Below are 22,070 nucleotides of genomic sequence, written 5' to 3'. Positions count from 1 at the left end.
AGACAAACCAAATCACAGGGCAAACCCACCATATATACCGAACAACCGTGTAATTATATTCTATAGTTGAGGAATTACATAAATTGTCCATTGGGAAGGAAGCCTTAAACTGTACCCCCCACCCTTGAAATCTGTAAACAGCTGTGCGAGTCTCTGCATATCTTTGAAAGGTTGAACACATTTGATCGGGGAACCAAGTTGATTTCCTAATCAGGTTGATGTGAGCAGAGCCAGTTAGAGATGTGTGTGATTCTCCCAGTGTGCGTCTTTGATTCATGCGCTAATTATGTCGATCCTTTGGGGAACACAGCCACAAAGCTGGGTCCTCCTTGATTAATGCTGGCGGAGAGCCATGCAGTGCACAGCGGAGAGCAGTTCAGCATCTCTAGTCCCAGATGAGAATATGGTCCCATTATCTCCCAGCTGCCTAAGCAATCCATAAGGGCCTGTTCTGCGTGGATGATCAGTGTAGTGGAAGCCGGGACTTGCTGAGAGCTGAAATCTCTGTTTAATTCGCTGTAACATGTAAAGCGAAACTGGGACATTTTACTTTGCAGTCTGTAAGTACCAGGTTTTTCTCTCCCCCTCTTCCTCCCTGCAGCTCCATGTGAATGTGACTTTGCAAGCTGCATTTGATTTTCTGTTCCATCGCTCTTTGTTGAATCAAGCTGGTGAGACAGTGTAATCTGTTTGGAGCTTGCTGTTTCTGTCAGATCTCTTTTATAATTGATTCATACAAGGAAATAAGAGACCTTTTAGAACGCTTTTATAGAAGTTAAAAATTATTGGCTTTGTTTGAAATTTGGAAGCATACATGCATTGTCTGTGGTGCTCAGGATGGCTAGAGCATATATTTATCTTCTGTATCTCTGGCCATTGCGAGAAAAATGTAAGTAGAAGTAATGCATATATGTAAAGAGATCATTTTACTTGCATTTCTGTATAAAAGATGCTTGTGTCAGTGTTTCCATAATTTATTTAAGATAGTTTATTTTGTGGCTCTCTCCTGCTACTAAGAAATGCAGAAACAGGAAAGTTTCTCTTGTTTTTCAGTTGCATGCTATTTAGAAACTTTGCCAGGGGTGGGGGTAACTATTAGGAATATTTGCAAATATAAAGTATATGTGTCTTTTTTCATTCTAAGGGATGGTACTGAAAAATAAGAGTCTATGTTTAGCCCATTTTTGCTTTTGAATGCACTACTTTTTATGGAGATGTGAAATTTAAAAAAGCAAAAATTATCAGTTCAGCTCTGGGTTCATTTATCTTTCATATTCTCCAAATGCAACCTATCAAATTAGTATGCAAGATGAATTCATCATAAAAATGATATTAGAAATTAATATTGTTAACAATGTTTGCATGGTGTCTTTCAAATGATCAATGGCTTAGTGAAATTAAAGATCATTATCACTGTGGAAAAGGATATACAGATTTTTGGTCTGGGTTTCCCCTAACCTAAATATAAACCACACTTTTCTTCCTGGATTGAAAGTAGAATAGTTGAACTGCTGTAAGAATAGAATTTGAATATAAGAGGCTTTAACCACTTGAACCAATGGCCAGAGCTGAGGTGGACCAAAGTGAACTTCGAATCATTCCTATCTGCAAAGGGCAATCAAAGTGCCCTCATTGAGCTTGAGTCCGTGGAGCCAGAGGATCCTGCAATTTCCGGAGTGGAAATACAATTTTTCTGAATAGGCAGTAAGTTTCAAAGCAGAGAGAAACCACAGGCTGTGAAGTATCAAAGTGTCTCACTGGTGAGGACAGAGGATGTTCTCATTAGATTTTGTTGAGGGGAATGATGCAAGGGGGAGAAGACTCAAAATAGATGGCTGTGTACATGAGCACAGGCATTTTCAGAGCTTGAGGTTTGGAGGGGAAAAGTTAACAAACCAATAAAGAGCACTTAACATCTGGCAAGATGAAGCAAAAGGAGAATGGCCGTGGTACCTCTGGGTAGCCAACAGTCCCAGGGCTGTCCTTGAGGAGAATTCTGTTCTCTGGATAAAAGTAAGTGTGTTTAAGGGTCTGAAATATGGAAATCTGAAATAATGGCAAGTGGATTTGATGGTTAGTTACATTTCCCCTAAGCAAAAGATTGGCCTTATGCCTTCTTCCCAAACTGAGCTGACTTGTGTGAGTGATGGTTACTGAGGAAGTCTCAGCTATATTTAAAATAATAGTTTGTGTTTTTCTAACTAGTGCAAGTATGTGATCTCACAGAGGTGTGATCTTATTTAAAATGATGTAAGGAACAGAAATAGAAGTAGTTAAGGTCCAGTGATTTTTGTACAATCGTTTGTTTTGTGTCTAAATAATTTAGTACGTGCTGTTTTCTTTTGAATTTCAATTTTGTGTGTGACTCCTGAATTCTTCTATATATATGTGTGTGTATATATACACATATATATGTATATGTGTGTGTGTGTGTGTGTGTGTGTGTATTAGGCAGGAACTTTTGCCCTTTGTAGAGAGGTATTCTTTGAAGTAGTTAAGTTTGACTTCTTTCTTTCCATTCAAACATTTAGAAATGTCAATGCCTGTGATGTTAAATTTTTTTTTTTTTTTTTTTTTTTTTTTGCGGCTGGTCACCTCAAAGCTACAAGAGGTATTTGCAAGATTTATAGTGTGCTCCTATTATTTAGAAATATTTTAACTATTTAATAAAAATTGGGACACTGTATCCTCAGTTATGCTTAATCTGTAGAAAAGGGGATTGGATGCTTCAGGGGTTAGTTTAGGGTCTGGTCATTTGACAGATGGGGAGGCCAGATGGGTGTTACATATACCTTGTAATAGAGGCTTTTAAACTCATGGTGATTTGATTGGCCTTCAAAATAAATTTTAACTGCTATAAAAGATAATAAAAGTCTTGCATTTTGTATGTAAAAAGGGTTTATCTCTCTGCATTTGCAAGCGTGAGTACAAATCCACCAAACGAGCCCTGTAGATAATTTCCAGGCTGTTCCCAGTTCAGGGCTCCCTCAGCATCCAGAAGCTGCTAGAGTTGAACAAAGTAAAGAATGCTGTGAGAAGGGGCACAGCAAGAGAGAAGAGCCCCCTGGCAGCTGTGCTTTGGGCCCTTGGCTCACTGTCATGTCTGTCCCAGAGCTGCTGGGCTAAGCACAGAGGGAACTTCACAGCATCCTCAGCAGCATTTGTCAGCAGGTCCTTTTTACATACAGACTGCACCCTATCCTTGCTTAATGGGTTGCACCCGCAAATATGAGGTGAAGCCGGAAGGTCTGTAAACTCTTTCCACGAGACGTTCAACAGTGAATATGGTTGAATAGAAAAAGCATGACTTTAATAACCTAAAAAATTTGGGGATGATTTTAAATGTTAGTAAACCTCGACTCTGCAATATCAGTGTCTGCTCCTTATGTTTTCACCTGGCCCAGCAGACACTTAAGTTAACCTCTTTTCAGCTGCTGTGCAAGCTCTAAAAAGGCACTCCGCCTCTCTGTGCATCAGTATCCCCTGTAAAATGGTATGATTTCTAAGATACTCTCTAGGTTAGGAAAATCCATGATCTCATGACACCTCATCCTAGCCTCTCACTCACTCCTGATAGCCCTTCAAATTGCCTTGGGACTGGGCAAAATGTGATATAATTGTCATCCAAAACGAATTGGATTCTTGTTTTTCTTTCTTCCTCCTTTTCTTCCCTTCCCCTCCCTCCCTTCCTCCCTCTATCCTTTCCTTCCTTCCTTCCTTCTTTTTTCTGTCTCCACTCCCTGTCTTTCTACCCTGTCCCTGGTTCCCTTTTTTCCTGCCTCCCTCCTCTGTTTTTTCATTAGTGACTTATTCTAAAGTCAAACAGAAACAAGGTTAGGATCGCCTGTTCTTTTGCATAAGTTGTTTGTTTGTCACCTTTTCTTATGAGAGGTCATTGAGGTATAATTGATACACTGATACATTGCTCTGTTGTGTATTATGTTTACTTAGTCCTAGGCAGGTGTGTGCAGAAGGCACACTGAAAGTTATGGGTGTGTATATATGTGTGTGTAGATTTCCCATGTTAATTTTTAAAGTAAGAGAATAATTTATCTTATATTCTAAATTGAAGGTGACTAAGCAGGATTCATCCTAATGTATTCAGCTGACAACATTTAATTTAAAAATAAAACAAAAACAAAATTTCACAAATGAGAATCCACTTCAGTTTTGCAGGATATTAAAGAGCTTGATTTTTAAAAAGGGAAAAAATGTTCACCAAAGGATTTTATTTTTCCATGAAAAATGACAGTCTTGTTAAATGGTATGGAAAATAAAAAGCCATAAATGATTTTAGTATGAAATATATACCTGACAGCATAATCATGCAGGCAACTTTGTAGCATCCAAGAGCGTTAAAAGAAAAAAACTTCATGGAAGATTTTCTTCATTCTATGTTTATTGTACTCTCAGAACTGTTCATTACGAGATAAGACTGTCAGTTAAAATCGACAAATGATGAAGTTACTGAACCATCACTAATGATTCTGGGGCTTTTTGATGTACTCAGACCCAATTGTGAGTAAATTTTGTTTGATCATCTTCACTACAAGTACTGGAAGAAGCTAAATTAATTTCAGAATTGATATTTGTAATGCAAGGATGACAGTGTTTTTTGTTTCTTTCACTTGTAAATGAAATGAGCATACACATTGACTGAATAGCTGGAATGGCACAAAATAATTGCAGGCTAATATTCTACTTAACACTTGACAACATTTATATGTATATATCTTAACATCCAGTGAGTACTTATGAGATGGATTTTAAGTGACCATTCTGTGACATCAATAGCTTGGGTGGGCTTTGCTGCTTATTCCAGAAAAGGGTAGTGTTAGGACAGCTTTTAAATATAAGTTGGAATATTAATTTTTCTCTCAAGTTTTACTATTAAGAAATCTCTGTCTATGTGGCTTATTTTGAATATTAATGTTATTCCTTATTGAACTCATAGACTGTATTTGATGTGATCATGCAGAGTACAAAATTAATTTTCCAAATCTCAAAAAATTGGGTAGATATCCTGACTTTTTAGGTGGCGGGCCCTTTAGTAAGTAGAATCAGTAACATGGAATAATTCCTCGGCTTTATAGTTGTGCATCCTTCCATGACCAAAATGATTTTGTACTATTTCTGTGCAAAAACTATTATGGTGACAGATATGTCTGATAATTTGTGGCTCTCAAATCCCTGATTATAAAGTTACCAGGCAGCTTCAAGGGCACTACTTTTGGTTTTAAACCAGTGGATCTGATGACTTGAGACGTTCAATTCAGTATCACTTAGTTAATAGCTCCAGTGGTTTATCAGACTGTTTTATTGTATAGTTAAAAAAGTAAAGTTGTAAATCAGTCTCAGATGTGGCAGTAGGTTTTGTTCATGGTTTCCTGTCTTTGCTTATATTCCAGCGTAGGAATGAGAGTCTTTCTGCATATCAGCATGAAATTTCTCTGTTGTTTCTAGGAAGGACCAGTATGATTTAGTATTGAAGGGAGCATATCAGAAGGAGCTGCAAGGGAATAAAGTATTTCTTTGGTTAGATATAAAATGCAGAGCAACAGATTCTGAGGCTATGACGGAATTTAGAGAAGCTGACTGTGCCACGCATTCGGCACAGGGGACTCGAGGAGGGAGATTGAAGGCTTGCCAGAAGGAAACCCTGTATCAAGGGGTAGAAATTTGAGTGCTCTGCAAAAACAAACAAACAAACATTGTAAATAAGGAAGCAGAGGAAAGAGGGTATTGTGATGAGTGAGTGAAAAAGCACCAAGTGTCAGGGCACTGGGACTAATTCCAAATTAATTGGCATAGGTATTGCTAAGTTACTGTGCAAATGATTAAGAAATTTAAATCAGTGAGGAGACACAGACAAAAAGGAATGCCTTTGGCTCTTAACTGCCCAAACAAGTTTTAAAAATAGAATTATCGTAAATGGAGTGTGTACTGTGGCATCAGTGTGAATTGTCTTACTTAGTGAGGACTTCTGGAATAGCGTATATGGGTATCATGTTTCATGTGGTAAGTATTCATAAACATTGTGTAGCTGTCCATACAGGTTGCTAGTGAATTGTCTTGATTCTCCTATCAATGTTTGTGTTTCTTATCTCCCCCCCCACACACACCCGCTCACCATTTATGTGTATGACCTTAAAGAATACCAGGAGAGGTGACCAGGAAGTTTTAGGAGTTTGATTTTATTAAATCACTTCAACTGCTCACAAGTAAGTTTAACGTTCTTATTGTGGGGCGTGATGCGCCATGACATGGAAGGACTTCTTGAAATCATTTCACCTCACTTTTACTCTACTAAGCATCGTATCCAGAGTAAAATGTTTAGATCTCTGGAGCAGTCAGATAAATGCCCTTTTCTACCGGACAGGAGACTCTAAATGAGTCACGTCACTAATTATACACAGTCATTTGCAAGAACTTTGCCTCGTGCTGCTTAGAATTCCATGCGTTTGTGCACCTTTCAGGTTGGTAGGCATGATGCTCGACCCCGGGTGGGGAAACAAGCACCATCTCCCAGAAGAGAACAAATCATGTGTTCAAACATGGTCTCTGACATCTTTATGATGTGTGTGTTAACTGTGAATCTGGTAATTTAAGGTGTGTGACTCTTCCTCCCATCCAGCTGTCTGGCTGTGTGCTGAGAGCAAAGAAAAGCAGCACATTTAGACTGACACAGTCCTTCCCTGGAGTCCCCCTTCTACCTCTCCCTGCAGGAATCCACCAGGGTATTCAGTTGATTGCTGTCGTTAACCTCTCCTGTAGTGTTATATTTCTTGTTGAAAGTACCTTTTGTGGCATGCGAGTACCTCTAAGAGATGTGAAAGCTTTAAAAATGACTTTACTTTTAAACATTCTTACCTAAATTATTAGGAGAAAAACAGTTTCTCAGCTAAGTGGTGTGTGTGCATGTGTGTGTGTATGTCTGTGTGTGTCTCTGTGTGTGTGTGTGTATATACAACAAAGCTAAAATCTGCAAATTTCTGATGTTCATCAAGGGGTATGGCTGAATGATACATTGGTTACAGTGGTATTTTTTTCCAAATTAATTTCATAACACGTGAGTAATATTCAAGATATTCATGTAAAATGATAGACTAAAATATTTCCCTTGGGAAACATTCTTGAGTTTGTATTTGAAGGTATTCAATATCAAAATTATCTGAAAGAGAGAGTTAGGAACCTGTTTGAAAGTCTGGCTAAGACTCTGATAATTTCTCTAAAATATCCATTTTAGTAAACTTCGGGCTCCCCATGGCAGTTTTTCCAGAGTGTGAAGCAAATACCGCTGATGGAATGTCTGATGACTTTAGGATATAGATAGATACTTTTAATGGATATGTTAAAAGAAAAAAATATGTAACTAGGAAATAAAATATATTATTTTACAGATATAATTGCTTAGGGCAAGGCTACATTGATAAAACTGTTTTTCTAAAAGTATTTTTGATTAACAATTTTAGAAGGCATTCTCGTATGTAGCAGAACTTGTAATGGGGACATGCAGGTGACCCTGTCATAGGTCAAGAATGGTCACCCTAGCAAATGGGGAAACAGTGACAAGAAACCATGGAATGTTAAGTCTGGAAATGTTCTATAGATTGTCTTGTTTGATTCTCTTCTATTAGGGCTAGGGGTTTATCTAAACTAGTAAGCAGTGTGACTAGGAATAGAGCGTAGAATTTCCAGAACACCATGGTGCTCTTTCTCTGGCAAGAGAGTAACCCTTGAATTTCTCTCTAGATTCTATGATCATGCCGTAATACTAGAAAGCTACTGAGAGCCAGAAAGCCCAAAGAAAGGGCCTGTTGATACCAGGCTGAAAACATAAATGAGTGAGGTAGACCAGATGTCAGAAAATAGAGCATCCACAGGGTTGGCTGAGGATAGTGCATAAGCATCCTTCTTCAGTGCCATGTAAGATTGTGTGCTCAGTGTTGCTACACGTCACCCATGTTAAATACCTCTATTTATTTTTTCAGTGTTTCAAAGCTAGAGACAGCTTTCAAATCTATACTTGTAATTTACATCCTCTAGTATAAGTTATTCTATGCACTTTTAGAAAGGAATTTAAGAGGAGACTAGAACAAAATGTGTTAGGATTCCTACAAAGCTTCTTTAGATCCTAATATGTCTCCAGATTGTCAATTTGTAGGGGTCAGATTTAAGAACTCATTATTTTACAGGCATAAGTATGGTGTTAATCACACAGAATTCAATAAATAAGTAGATCTAATATACCTGTTATTCAGTTTGATAGACTACAATTACAGTGACTGGTTTTACTAACGTGTAATTTTTGTATTTAAATTTGGCACTAACGTTGCCAAACATGATTTACACTACTGTTGAAAGGGATACGTTGATGATTATTTCCTTTTTTTTAAAAAAAAAATAAGAGCTTCCCTGGTGGCGCAGTGGTTGAGAGTCTGCCTGCCAATGCAGGGGACATGGGTTCGTGCCCCGGTCTGGGAAGATCCCATATGCCGCGGAGCGGCTGGGCCCGTGAGCCATGGGCAGGAGCCTGTGCTCCGTAACGGGAGAGACCACAACAGTGAGAGGCCCGCATACCGCAAAACAAACAAACAAACAAACAAAAAAAACTTTGCACAGACACAGAGCACGTATCTAATCAGGCAGGTAGAGGAAACCTGCAGATGCTCCTGTCACATCTGCATTATGTGAGATTAGACACGTCACATCACATTAGAAAAGATGGTCTAATTTTCACTTGTTTTTCCCCTCAAGGACACAGCCTATATGCTATGTAGTTTTACAACAGACGTTTTGCAGGTTGTATCTGCTAAAGGAACACAATGCTTTGATGTTTAGGCATTCGCATTTTTCTTGCTTACCGTGCAGCTGACAGAATCAGCAGGTGGGCCCATCTTCATGATTGCCAGCCTAGTTCATTCATTCATTCATTTAAAAATTATCTACTATTTACCTCATTCTGCTCTAGGGTGTAGGGATACGGCGATGAATAAAACACACAGAAAGTCGCTGTCCTTATCAAAGTGTGCCCATTCTCACTGGGCAAAATCTGTGAAGAAGAGGGAAGGAGAGGTTCTGTACGCTATGCTGGAGACCTTGGTGGCTTTTCTTTGCATCTCCACTGCCTCCTCTTGCTCTTTTGGCTCATTTCTCCAGCTAAGAGTACTTCTGTGGTATTTAAATTGATCCTATACAGGCCATATGAAGTAAAGGAACAAAACAATTTTCTGGATGTTTTTGTGAACTCAGAATTATGTTGGCCTAAAATAGCTGAATCACTGAAGCAGACTTCTTGTTTGTACGTTTGTTTGAGAGTAGCTTTTTGTAATTAGGCACCCAAGTTACCAAGGCAGACCTTCCCCTCTTTTCACTTCTGTGAATAAAGCTGGACTTCTATCTACCCAACAAGTCACTTATTTCTTAGATGTTTCCTTTCCACCCACCTTAAATGATGGAGTTGATCTAATTGACTAATTTGAAACCTATTTATAACTATATTTATACCATTGGTATGGGTACAGCCATCCCTCCCTGAGACATGGTCTTAAGCAGAGTTGAATTGATATGTAAGGAAACATTTTGAGCTTTTTGGAACAAGATGTTTTTATAACTGCAAAGTGCTGTTAGTATTAAAGATGATAATTAGGAAGTAAATATTATGCCAACTAAGTGAAAAGGGGCTCTTGGTGCACTATTTCATTTCAGTGTATAAAATGAAAATAGGTACTAGAATATATAGTGCCTGTCTGCCTTATCGATTCTTTCCCCAAGGCTACTGACTTTTCTCTCCCTTTTAACTTCCCTTTGGTAACCTGGGAGCTTACCAAAGTTTTGAAATAGCCAGTTAGAGGGATTTACTGAGGAGATGACAGCTTTGTCTTTTTTCTGAGGGCTGAACACTCTTCAGTGATTAATTGTGTGGACATCTGATGTCTTTTTTTTTTTTTTTTTTTCAGAGGCACAGAAGTAGTAGTGCTTCAATCACCACAGAATGTTGTCTCTGAGCTTTGGTACAGTGGTCCTGACCTCGTGTGATCCTAGGAAGTGATGAACGGGATGATTCTTAATGGTAAGAGCCTAAAGGCTCAATGGCTTTCCAAATCTGCTTCCTTAATTAAACACAGAGCACTCAAGGGTTTATTTTTACCATCACCGGGCAGGCAGATCCTCTGCAGACATCATTGAATTGGGTATGCATGTGGCCTGCCTAAGCAGTTGTTACATACATGAAATACGTCACTGGCCAGTTCAAAGCACATTACATTACCTGCCAGCACAATACAAGCCCCTTCCTTTTCAACATCTAGAAACACCACCTTCTTAGGCAAAGTCACATTTGCGTAAGCATCAACCTCAAACTGCCTCAGCATCAAACTGATGGAGTATTTTAAAGATCTGTAGTCAGTATTAACAAGCTTGTTTCATTTTCCATAGAGACTCTTAACAAATGATGTAGTCTTAGATATCAATTGATTTAGAATATCTCTTAACCTGCCCTCAGTATTAAGGCTTTAGCATAGCTGTCACATGAGAAATCTGATGTTTTGAACTTTTAGTTAATTTAACAGTAGGGTATGTATTCTGTTGCATTACATTTCTTTTCTCATGTCAATATTACTTAATAGCTGTAACTAGTAAGAAATTAATTGTTTCCATGGCCCGAGAATCCAAACATTGAATAGTGACACGAGTGGGAAAATAGCATGGACAGTGCTTTTCAGACATTAAAGTATGAAAATGCAGATTCTGATTCAGCAGGATTGGAGTGAGGCTTGAAATCTGAATTTATAAGTAGCTCCCAAATGATGCCAGTGTTGGGAGGGTCTGCACTGCATTTGAATAATAAGAGTAAAGACCAGTTTGAACTCCTCCTTCCACCCACACTGGATTTTATAACTAAGGAATTCTTTCTTGGGCATCTTTTTATCACTGTATTGTTATTTGAAATCAGAAAAGAAAATGTATTAGATCAACAAGTTTATCAACCTGTCAAGTTAAAAGTTTTTGCCTCATTTTATGTTACACTGCTTTATGCCCTAAATCTTTGCCTTCCGTCCTAAATTGATCTGATACATCTTTCCCTGACACCCAAGTCTTGTGGTTAGTTATTTAAAGACATGTGAAGTGAAATATTTTGAATGCTTTATCTGGGATAGATGCTCTCTCCAGAACCATAGGAATTGAGATGTATACTGGAGACAGGACAGATATACTCCATAGGGGATATTCTGAAATATTATAAATGATACTACTGTTTCCCTTTGATCCTATGATTTATGAAAGTAAAATGTGGGCTTTTCCAATATAGGCAGTGTCTAGTTTCTTATACAGTGTTTTATTTCCCCTTGGTAACATTGCATATTGTGTTATCGCTAGTGGTGACAACTGTCGGGAAAGCGAGAGGCCTTTCTTTTTTAAACTTTTCTCTATATATGACATGGTGACAGCTGTCATGGGAATGGGGAAAGATAGAACAATTTTTCAGAGTCCGTCAAATGAAGGGACATTCATTGCTGCAACTTAATGGAAGTTGCTTCGTTGTGACATGTGTCAGAGTCTTTGTGATGCAAGTGTGGAAGGATCTTTTCTTGAAAAGAGTTATGCCTCAGGACTGGATTTGAGCTGAGGGGACACGACCTTGGCTTTGAACTTACAAAAGGTTACCCCTGTAATAAAATCCAGAGTCATATGAGGAGGTTTTCAGATCAGGAAGTCAACAGAGAGTAAACAACAGCATGGAGATTGTCTCCAAGAGGTGCAAATATCATGATCAGTGTAGGTCTCCTAACCCTTATTTTACCCAGAGTCCTCAGATAATAGGTGGATATTTAGGTAGTCATCTGAGTACTTAGAAATCAAGGTGAATAACTACCTTTTTCAACTTTCATCAAAGCAATTCTCCTTTTATAAATTAAAAAAAAATCAGTTCTCTATTTTAAAGATTTCTTTTGTTAAAAACCACTGTGAATGTATGACCTTGTTGAAAAGACTGTGAAAATTAGAAAGAAAAAATTCTCAACCAGATATTTTTTAAAGAGCTTTATTGAGTTATTCATTCATAATCCATATAATTAACACATTTAGGAAGTACAGTTCAGTGTTCTCAGTATATTCAAAGGATTGTTCAGCCATCACCAGAATCAATTTTAGAATACAGCTGGCCCATGACCAATGTGAGGGTTAGGGGTGCTAACCCTCCATGCAGTTGAAAATTTGCATATAACTTGTAGTTGGTTCTTTGTATCCAAGGATCCACATCCATGGATTCAACCAACAGTGGATTGTATAGTGTTGTAGTATTACTATTGAAAAACTGAGTACAAGTGGACCCACACAGTTCAAACCCATTTTGCTCAAGGGTCAACTCTATATTCATCATTCCATAAAGAAACCCCATACCTATTAGCAGTCACTCCTCATTTCTCCTAAACCCTCTCCTAGCCCTAATCTACTTTCTGTCTCTATGGTTTTGCCTATCCTGGATATTTCATATGTAAGGAATTATGCAATATGTGATTTTTTGTGACTGACTTCTTTCACTTTGCATCATGATTTAAAGGTTTATCCATGTTGTAGCATGTGTCAGCACTTCATTCTTCTTATGGCCCAATAATATTCCATTGCATGGATATACCACATTTTATTTATCCATTCTTCAGTTAATGGGCATTTGGGTTGTTTTAACTTTTTTGCCTATTGTAAATAATGCCTATATGAACATTTGACTACAGTTTTTGTGTGGACGTATACCTGGGAGTGTCATTTTGGGGTCCAAACTGAAGATTTTTAACTAATATGTTTAAACTTCATCAACCCTGAAATTTGGTGAAGTTTTAAAGGTAATATGTTAAATGCTCTAAAGTAAAATTCTTTCTCAATGAATCGTTTTACTCATCTAAACTACCTCTTCAGTGTTTTACTCTCTAGAAAATAAGTATCTCCTAAAGCTTTAGTCCTTCTCCTCCAAACTCAATAGTGGCACACCATCCAATGATTAAGGATTTGAATACAAGACAAGAAGTTAAATTGTCTATAAAAAACGAAACAAAGAATATGTCCTTTCCTCTTATTAAAAGCAAAACCCATGCAACTTGGATATAGTATATTGACAAACAAGTTTAGTTAGTATATCAGGGGAAAAAATCTAATTGAATCCCAGCTCAGGCTTTTGGGTGCTTAGAATATTTGCATGGCAATAAAGAAAACTCTGGGTGGGCTTTGTCAACCATCTGTAAAACCCAAAAGTTATAGATGCAAAAAGGTATCAAGCTTGTATTTTCTCATCCCTGGAAGTGCCAGTCAAGACTGTAAATCATGCCCATATTGGAAATAGATCTTTACTATCATTGAATGTGATGACCAGTATCAGAACACCTATTAGAAAGGAGGCTGAATGAATGCACTGGGGAGAGTGATGTTATTCATGCAGTGTGCACCTTGGAAGGCTGTTTGGATTGCATTTGATTACCACTCCTGTGTATTTGATGTTTTGCAGGTATTCTACTGGGACTACCTTTTCTTTTTCCAATTGAAAATAGGTTAGAGGAAGGATATAAACATGTTAGTGTTCTGAAAGGAAAAAATAAAGATAAGATACTGCCACTGCCACAAAATTATCTTCCTTGACCTGAATGATGAAAGAGTGCAAAAAAGCAACTGACTAAATATTGTTTAGTAAATTGAACATTGTCAGTAAATGTTTAGTCAAAAACATTTTAAAATTTATATATGTCTCTGAAAGTCATGTATGTAATCTTCATTCAGTGTGCTCCAAAATCAAACATGCAAATATTTTACTTAAAATGCAAGTTACTGACATGTCTTTATTGTGCATGATTTAACGTTGTTGAACACCAAGCACAAATATACATTGGTTTGTACTTTGCAAACCTTGTCACTAATGTTTTATTTGCTTTTCATCTTGACAAGGCCAAGGTTTTCCATTTAATAAGTATCATTACTAACAAGTGATCTGGAACAGAATCAGTATCGAGTGTCTACTTTCTAAAAGGATTGAAAATATGTATTTAGAGGTGAATATGACAGATACACTGTGTAATGAAGGAAATGGTTAAGCAATATCATTCAATTCTGTTTTTAGCAGTGATGGAATATATGTACAATGTCACATGGAGATAGAAATTAACATTATACCGCCACCCCTATTGCTACTCCAAAAAATGGTCTTAAGACAGGTTTCTTACAATGTGACTTACAAGTCAATTAAGTACGTCAGTTAAGAATGAGAGCCAGCACAAGACAAAACTGTGCAGTATATACTGTTTATTTTAGTGAAGTTTTTCTTTATACTCTCACCCACACCTTTGACAAATTTTACCCATGCCTGGAACTATGGTTCTCTCCATTACTCAGCCCTCATGTGCTTTTCCCCTCCCAACAGTCCTTTCTCTCCCAATTTCTCAGTTCTCTACCAAAACATATTCTTAGAGAGACTGAGAGTACTCCATTCCAGTAGTTCTTATAATTCTTAGAGTTTGGAGGAGTAAAAAGACCTGATGTTTCACAGTATGTCAGATAGTTTCTCCTGGGTCTTTTGACAAATCCTTTATATGGCTAAAATTTTCATACTTGGAAAAGACATATCAAAGTCAGAGCCATTCCTAGTATCTGTACTTTTTAAAAATCGAAGTTGTCCAAGTAGAAATTGACTACTGGAGGAAATACAGTTTTATAAAAGCATCTTATTTTATTTATTATTTATTTTTATTTTTATTTATCCATTTTATACATATTAGTGTACTTACGTCAATCCCAATCTCCCAGTTCATCACACCAACACCCACCACGGACACTTTCCCCCTTGGTGTCCATAGGTTTGTCCTCTATGTCTGTGTCTCTATTTCTGCCCTGCACACTGGTTCATCTGTACCATTTTTCTAGGTTCCACATATATGCGTTAATATACGATATTTGTTTTTCTCTTTCTGACTTACTTCACTCTGTATGACAGTCTCTAGATGCATCCACGTCTATACAAATGACCCAATTTCCTTCCTTTTATGGCTGTGTAATATTCCATTGTATATATGTACCACATCTTCTTTATCCATTCGTCTGTTGATGGCATTTAGGTTGCTTCCATGTCCCGGCTGTTGTAAATAGTGCTTCAGTGAACATTGGGGTGCATGTGTCTTTCTGAATTACGGTTTTCTGTGGATATATGCCCAGTAGTGGGATTGCTGGATCATATGGTAATTCTATTTTTAGTTTTTAAGGAACCTCCATACTGTTCTCCATAGTGGCTGTACCAATTCACATTCCCAGCAACAGTGCAAGAGGGTTCCCTTTTCTCCACACCCTCTCCAGCACTTATTGTTTGTAGATTTCTTGATGATGGCCGTTCTGACTGGTGTGAGGTGATACCTCATTGTAGTTTTGATTTGCATTTCTCTAATGATTAGCGATGTTGAGCAGCTTTTCATGTGCTTCTTAGCCATCTGTATGTCTTCTTTGGAGAAATGTCTATTTAGGTCTTCTGCCCATTTTTGGATTGGGTTGTTTTTTTAATACTGAGCTGCATGAGCTGCTTATATATTTTAGAAATTAATCCTTTATCCGTTGATTCGTTTGCAAATATTTTCTCCCATTCTGAGGGTTGTCTTTTCATCTTGTTTATGGCCTCCTTTGCTGTGCAAAAGCTTTTAAGTTTCATTAGGTCCCATTTGTTTATTTTTGTTTTTATTTCCATTACTCTAGGAGGTGGATCAAAAAAGATCTTGCTGTGATTTATGTCAGAGAGTGTTCTTCCTATGTTTTCCTCTAAGATTTTTATACTGTCCAGTCTTACATTTAGGTCTTTATCCATTTTGAGTTTATTTTTGTATATGGTGTTAGTGAGTGTTCTAATTTCATTCTTTTACATGTGGCTGTCCAGTTTTCCAAGCACCACTTATTGAAGAGACTGTCTTTTCTCCACTGTATATCCTTGCCTGCTTTGTCATAGATTAGTTGACCATAGGTGCGTGGGTTTATCTCTGGGCTTTCTATACTGTTCCGTTGATCCATATTTCTCTTTTGGTGCCAGTACCATATTGTCTTGATTACTGTAGCTTTGTAGCATAGTCTGAAGTCAGAGAGTCTGAGTCCTCCAGCTCTGTTTTTCTTTTTCAAGATTGCTTTGGCTATTCCGAGTCTTTTGTGTCTCCATACAAATTTAAAGATTTTTTGTTCTACTTCTGTAAAATATGCCATTGGTAATTTTTATAGGGATTGCATTGAATCTGTAGATTGCTATTGGTAATATAGTCATTTTCACAATATTGATTCTTCCCATCCAAGAACATGGTATATCTCTCCATTGGTTTGTGTCATCTTTGATTTCTTTCATCAGTGTCTTACAGTTTTCTGAGTACAGGCCTTTTACCTCCTTAGGTAGGTTTATTTCTAGTTATTTTATTCTTTTTGTTGCAGTGGTGAGTGGGATTGTTCCCTTATTTTCTCTTTAGGATCTTTCGTAGTTAGTGTATAGGAATGCAAGAGATTTCTGTGCATTAATTTTGTATCCTGACACTTTATCAAATTCATTGATTGGCTCCAGTAGTTTTCTGGTGGCATCTTTAGGATTCTCTATGTGTAGTCTCAGGTCATCTGCAAACAGTGGCAGTTTTACTTCTTCTTTTCCAATTTGTATTCCTTTTATTTCTTTTTCTTCTCTGATTGCCGTGGCTAGGACTTCCAAGACTACTTTGAATAACAGTGGCAAGAGTGGGCATCCTTGTCTTGTTCCTGATCTCAGAGGAAATGCTTTCAGTTTTTCACCATTGATTATGATGTTTGCTGTGGGTTTGTCATATATGGCCTTTATTATGTTGAGGTAAGATCCCTCTGTGCCAACTTTCTGGAGAGTTTTTATCATAAATGGATGTTGAATTTTGTCAGAAGCTTTTTCTGCATCTATTGAGGTAATCATATGGTTTTTCTCCTTCAATTTGTTAATATGGTTTATCACATTGATTGTTTGCATATACTGAAAGGATAAATCCCACTTGATCATGGTGTATGATCCTTTCAGTATGTTGTCGGCTTCTGTTTGCTAGTATTTTGTTGAGGATTTTTGCATCTATATTCATGAGTGATATTTGTCTGTAATTTTCTTTTTTTGTAGTATCTTTGTCTGGTTTTGGTATCAGGGTGATGGTGGCCTCATAGAATGAGTTTGGGGGTCTTCCTTCCTCTGCAATTATTTGGAAGAGCTTGAGAAGGATGGGTGTTAGCTCTTCTCTAAATGTTTGATAGAATTCACCTGTGAAGCCATCTGGTCCTGGAGTTTTGTTTGTTGGAAGATTTTTAATCACAGTTTCAATTTCATTACTTGTGCGTGGTCTGTCCATATTTTGCATTTCTTCCTGGTTCAGTCTTGGAAGGTTATACCTTTCTAAGAATTTGTCCATTTCTTCCAGGTGTCCATTTTATTGGCATAGAGCTGCTTGTAGTAGTCTCTTAGGATGCTTTGTATTTCTGTGGTGTCTTTTGTAACTTCTCCTTTTTCATTTCTAATTTTATTGATTTGAGTCCTCTCCCTCTTTTCCTTGGTGAGTCCAGCTAAAGGTTTATCAATTTTGTTTATCTTCTCAAAGGAGCAGCTTTTAGTTTTGTTGATATTTGCTATTGTTTTCTTTGTTTCTATTTCATTTTGTTTTGCTCTGATCTTTATGATTTCTTTCCTTCTACTAACTTTGGGTTTTATTTGTTCTTATTTTTCTAATTCCTTTAGGTATAAGGTTAGATTGTTTATTTGAAATTTTTCTTGTATCTTGAGGTAGGCTTGTATTGCTATAAACTTCCCTCTAAGAACTGCTTTTGCTGCCTCCCATAAGTTTTGGATCGTTGTGTTTTCGTTGTCATTTGTCTCTAGGTATTTTTTGTTTGTTTGTTTGGTTGGTTGGTTGTTTTTTTTGCGGTACCCGGGCCTCTCACTGTTGCGGCCTCTCCCGTTGCGGAACACAGGCTCTGGACGTGCAGGCTCAGCAGCCATGGCTCACGGGCCCAGCCGCTCCGCGGCATGTGGGATCTTCCCGGACCGGGGCACGAACCCTTGTCCCCTGCATCGGCAGGCGGACTCTCAACCACTGCGCCACCAGGGAAGCCCTCTAGGTATTTTTTTAATTTCCACTTTGATTTGTTCAGTGATATCTTGGTTATTTAGTAATGTATTTTTTAGCCTCCATGTGTTTGTATTTTTTTACAGATTTTTTCCTGTAATTGATATCTAGTCTCATAGCGTTGTGGTCAGAAAAGATACTTGATACGATTTAAATTTTCTTAAATTTACCAAGGCTTGATTGGCGACCCAAGATATGATCTGTCCTGGAAAATGTTCCATGAGCACTTGAGAAAAAAGTGTAATCTTCTGTTTTTGGATTGAATGTCATATAAATATCAATTAAATATATCTGGTCTATTGTGTCATTTAAAGCTTGTGTTTCCTTATTAATTTTCTGTTTGGATGATCTGTCTGTTGGTGTAAGTGAGGTGTTAAAATCCCCCACTATTATTGTGTTACTGTCTATTTCCTCTTTTATAGCTGTTAGCAGTTGCCTTATGTATTGAGGTGCTCCTATGTTGGGTGCATATATATTTATAATTGTTATATCTTCTTGGATTGATCCCTTGATCATTATGTAGTGTCATTCCTTGTCTCTTATAACATTCTTTATTTTAAAGTCTATTTTATCTATATGAGTATTGCTACCCCAGCTTTCTTTTGGTTTCCATTTGCATGGAGTATCTTTTTCCTTCTCCTCACTTTCAGTCTGTATGTGTCCCTAGATCTGAAGTGGGTCTCTTGTAGATAGCATATATATGGGTCTTGTTTTTCCTATACATTCAGCGAGCCTGTGTCTTTTGGTTGGAGCATTTAATCCATTCATGTTTAAGGTAGTTATCGATATGTATGTTCCTATGACCATTTTCTTAATTGTTTTGTGTTTGTTTTTGTAGGTCCTTTTCTCCTCTTTTTTTTTTTTTTTTTTTTTTGAGGCAAGGAATAGCAACTTTATTTGGAAACCCAGCAGACTGAAAAGATGGTGGACTAGTGTCCCAAAGAATCATCTTGCCCAGGTTTGGACAATTGTTTCTTTTCTTTTTTTTTTTTTTCACATCCCAGGTGACTTTTTTTTTTTCTTCTCTCTATTTTTTTATTAGTTTCTGCTTTATTACAAAGTGAATCAGTCATACATATACATCTGTTCCCACATCCCTTCCCTCATGCATCTCCCTCCCTCCCACCCTCCCCATCCCACCCCTCCAGGCGGTCACAACTCCCTGTGCTCTGGGGCTGCTTCCCACTATCTATCTACTCGCCTCTTGTGTTTCCCACTTAGAGAAGTTTCTTTAGCATTTGTTGTAGAGCTGGTTTGGTGGCTTTTGCTTGTCTGTAAAGCTTTATATTTCCCTGTCGAATCTGAATGAGATCCTTGCTGGGTCGAGTAATCTTGGTTGTAGGTTCTTCCCTTTTATTACTTTTAAATATATTATACCACTCCCTTCTGGCTTGTAGAGTTTTTGCTGAGAAATCAGCTGTTAATCTTATGGTAGTTCCCTTGTGTGTTATTTGTCGTTTTTCCCTTGTTGCTTTTCATAATTTTTCTTTGTCTTTAATTTTTGTCAATTTGATTGCTATGTGTCTCAATGTGTTTCTTGTTGGGTTTATCCTGCCTGGGACTCTCTGTGCTTCCTCGACTTGGGTGGCTATTTCCTTTCCCGTGTTAGGGAATTTTTCCACCATAATCTCTTCAAATATTTTCTTGGGTCCTTTCTCTCTCTCTTCTCCTTCTGGGACGCCTATAATGTAAATGTTGTTGCGTTGAATGTTGTCCCAGAGGTCTCTTAGGCTGTCTTTGTTTCTTTTCATTCTTTTTTCTTTATTCTGTTCTGTGGCAGTCAATCCCACTGTTCTGTCTTCCTGGTCACTTATCTGTTCTTCTGCTTCAGTTATTCAACTATTGATTCTTTCTAGTGTATTTTTCATTTCAGTTATTGTATTGTTCATCTCTGTTTGTTCTTTCATTCCTCTAGGTGTTTGTTCTTTAATACTTCTAGGTCTTTGTTAAACATTTCTTGCATCTTCATGATCTTTGCCTCCATTCTTTTTCTGAGGTCCTGTATCATCTTCACTATCATTATTCTGAATTGTTTTTCTGGAAGGTTGACTATCTACACTTCATCTAGTTGGTTTTCTGGAGTTTTATCTTGTTCCTTTATCTGGTACATGAATGATGAAAAGCCCTCTGCCTTTTCATCTTGTCTATCTTTCTGTGAACTTGGTTTTTGTTCCACAGGCTACAGGATTTTAGTTCTTCTTGCTTCTGTTGTCTGCCCTCTGGTTTTAGCTGTGCATTGTTGATGTGAGGTCTGGATTCCTTATGGTCATCACAAGTCCCTTGGCACTGTTCTGCAGCTGAGGGTTGTGACCTAAAAGCGTCGATCTTATTACCAATTTTATCTAAATGTCCTTTGAGGTTTTAATTGGTTAGTTACACTGGCCTCCTTTTTGCTCCCAATCCTGTCACCTCAGAAATGCTTGTCAAAAGCTGCCATTTTACTCTTTGGGACTGATAGTAAATGAGAAAAAATTTTCTTTTTGTTTTCATTTGTTGTTGTTGTTGTTGTCTGCTTTTATAAACATATTTAAAATTGGTGGTCGGCAGATTAGGTCATTGTGTGGAAATGTGTATAAATAAAGATTTAAATGTCTGACATGAAAATCGGTGTTGGGGACCTAGGGATTCCTACTTGACCTTATTCTGTCTTTGCAAGTAATGTGAACTCTCCAGACTTATCTCATCTGTAAAATACCTTGTCTATATAATAAAAAGAGTTAGATTTTTCTTATGTCCTTTATGGCTCTTTTTGATAATTTTTTAAAAACAGGAATAGCTGTCAAATTTAGAAACATAAATTTTATTAGTGTATCTGCCTAAGAACCAGTTGCCGAAAAGGTGCTTTTACTTACTGAAATTCAGCACAAAAGAACAACTTTGTTAGTATTTCTGATGGCATTTCTTCCCTCAGAGTTGGGTACTTTGTTCTCCCATTTTAATTCTGCCCCCAGTTCTTTCTACAGCTCTTTCTGATGTAGGAAACCTTGCTTCTCCTCTTCTTTGGAATATGTGTCTCTTCCTGGTATTTCCCCCACTCCAAGGTTTCAGTTTTCACTTCTATTTGAATATAAACTTTTTCAGTGCTCTTTGTAATCAGTATATGTACTTTCAAGTTTTCATTTTCTCTTCTCAGTTATTACCTGTCATGCCCACCCACAAAAACCAGGATATCATTTATATTATGCTACACTGGTGGCCACTTGCTCCATTGACCTATAAAATGAACCTAATGTATATTAGATACCAAATCACTCCCATTAAAACAAATGAACAAACACCCAGACAGCAATGATATTGATATAACCAGGCTATGACACGAGTATAATTTAACCTAAGGAACCAAAACTGATTTTTGTGAGATTGTCATACCTTACTGACTTATTTCAAACATAATTTTCCCAGAACACTTTTATGAGGACAATAGTGTGGTGATTATTGAAAAATCTAGGTGGTGGTGAAGTAACTGTGTTACTTGGGTAAATATATTGTCACCTCTCTGGTAGAGTTAAATAGTGAATACTTAATATTTCAGTATTAACCTTTAAAAAATCCCTGAGTCTACAGTTCACCTATAATACAATAATTTATTCCTACCTTGAGTATTATAAGCTATTTATTGATTTTGATATTTACATAGAGCAGAAAATACATAATATAAATAGATTTTGTACTATAATACATACAGTGCCTACTACATACAATCAACAAACACAATAAAATGACATAACGTTTCTTGCAAGAGGTATTTTAAAACATTGGGTGGCTTGGATAGGGCATGATTAAGACAGAGCTCCTTAACTCTATTTTCTGGTTTTCAGAACTTTGAATTGCAATAAAAAATTTTTGATGTGCTATTTTAAGTTTCAGTAGCAAATAAATGTGTGTCTAGAGGATCTTATTAAAATTAAGATGCATTAAAACAAGACAAAAGACTTCCCAGGGTAT

General features: G+C 37.2%; 1 protein-coding gene across 7 annotated transcripts in view; it reads left to right on the top strand.

Moving 5' to 3' along the window:
• The first annotated feature begins 406 nt into the window (after nt 1–406).
• CNTN4 (contactin 4) overlaps nt 407–22,070 on the top strand; it is a 560,752-nt gene continuing 539,088 nt past the window's right edge. The window contains exons 1-2 of one of the 7 annotated variants that reach the window (XM_081245074.1): nt 407–560; nt 9,960–10,072. The gene's annotated coding sequence lies outside the window, so the exon portion shown is untranslated. Of the gene's footprint in view, nt 561–781; nt 890–1,759; nt 2,014–9,959; nt 10,073–22,070 lie in introns of those variants that run through there. The other 6 variants (XM_081245075.1, XM_081245079.1, XM_081245073.1 and 3 more) reach the window with 6 other exon arrangements.

The sequence above is a fragment of the Mesoplodon bidens genome (genome assembly GCF_964165515.1).
Source record: "Mesoplodon bidens genome assembly, chromosome: 10".
In the NCBI taxonomy this organism is placed as follows: domain Eukaryota; kingdom Metazoa; phylum Chordata; class Mammalia; order Artiodactyla; family Ziphiidae; genus Mesoplodon; species Mesoplodon bidens.
Note: the sequence above shows the minus strand (reverse complement) of the source record. Positions and strands in the feature narration are given on the sequence as shown.